At 41.7% G+C, this 1475-nt stretch overlaps 1 non-coding gene across 1 annotated transcript; it reads left to right on the forward strand.

Moving 5' to 3' along the window:
* Window positions 1-282: 282 nt before the first annotated feature.
* LOC135704663 (U4 spliceosomal RNA) lies at window positions 283-417 on the forward strand. Its single transcript, XR_010517797.1, has one exon. It is a non-coding gene; the product is annotated as a U4 spliceosomal RNA (small nuclear RNA).
* The last annotated feature ends 1058 nt before the right edge of the window (window positions 418-1475 follow it).

A 1475-nucleotide genomic window follows, 5' to 3' on the forward strand; every position in this document is an offset into this window, starting at 1 on the left:
TTAATATGTTCCTGAAATATTTGTATTAAGACTTTCATTTACCCTACATTCTTTGATGCTGCTTGCTAACAGCTATTTTCTCTGTCTTGATAACTAAATAAAAAAAAATGTTTCAAAAATAAGGTAAGCGACCGTCCGATACTTCAACACAAGGTAGCTACTGTTAATTATTGATGATTTAAAATAAATAATGGTATCACATAAGTTTAAAACTCTTAATTTAACTTGACACTAGATTTAACTCTCATAATGTAGCATTTATCTTGGGGCATCAGATTGCCTAACTTTGCGCAGTGGCGATTTCGCAACCAATGAGGTACAACCGAGGTGCGATAATTGCTAGATCAAAACTCAGATTGCCTAGTCAGTACCGATTTCCCGTTCGGTCGAAGAAATCTTTCGGGTTGAACATTTTCTTGAAATCCCTGGACATAGAGCATCATTGTGCTTGCCACACTACATATGAATTCATGCATTGATTGGCATATAAAGCTCTCAATTAATAGCTGTGGAAGTGTATCTAGAACACAAAGTTGTGAGTCGGCAAGACGCCCGCTACAGAAGAGTAGTTCCACGCCAAATTACGAATCGGAAAAACTCAACCTAAATCCGATATGCATGAAACTTTGATTAATTGTTTTGCATTGGCAATGATTCACATTTTTTTCTGAAATTCGGTCATTTTGGATCTTGTAAAAAAATAAAAATGACGACTTTGAAATTATTCAAACAATTGTTAAGAGAAACCTTCCATTTTTTGCAAACAAGAAGAGAACATATTTAAACTTTTCTGCCGTCTGCTGCAAATAACAGGACGACTTCTTCCTTTAGCGGAAATGTCTGCATTATCGGCGAACAAAGATTTTCTGGCAACCCTAGGGCAAATCAGCATAACGGAGCCTTGTCCGACCCTATCCGGGTAGTCGCTGGTGTGAGACAAGGATGTATACTATCACCGCTACTGTTTCTCATCATAATCGACGAGATCATGGTAGGTGCAATTGACCGTGTACCGAACCGTGGGCTGCTTTGGCAGCCTATCACCATGGAGCATCTCAACGACTTCGATTTGGCTGATGATGTTGCTCTACTAGCACAACGGCGCTCTGATATGCGGAGTAAGCTCAATGATCTAGCCGAACGCTCCTCTGCGGCGGGTCTCACCATCAACGTCAACAAGACCAAATCGTTGGATATCAACACGGGCAACCCTTCCAACTTTACGGTAGCGGGGCAAGCAGTGGAGAAGGTCGAAATTTTCCAATATCTTGGCAGCCAAATAGCGTCGGACGGCGGGACCAAGAGCGACATAGGTGCACGAATCAAGAAGGCTAGGGCACCTTTGCGAGTTTACGAAACGTATGGAGATCCAACCAGATAAGTCAACGCACCAAAATCCGAATTTTCAACTCGAACGTGAAATCTGTGTTGTTATACGCCAGCGAGACGTGGTGTGTATCAGCGGAGAACACTCA

Source organism: Ochlerotatus camptorhynchus, unplaced genomic scaffold, assembly GCF_037179485.1.
Source record: "Ochlerotatus camptorhynchus isolate MF236.1 unplaced genomic scaffold, CSIRO-AGI_Acam_v1.1 ptg000244l, whole genome shotgun sequence".
Lineage (NCBI taxonomy): Eukaryota > Metazoa > Arthropoda > Insecta > Diptera > Culicidae > Ochlerotatus > Ochlerotatus camptorhynchus.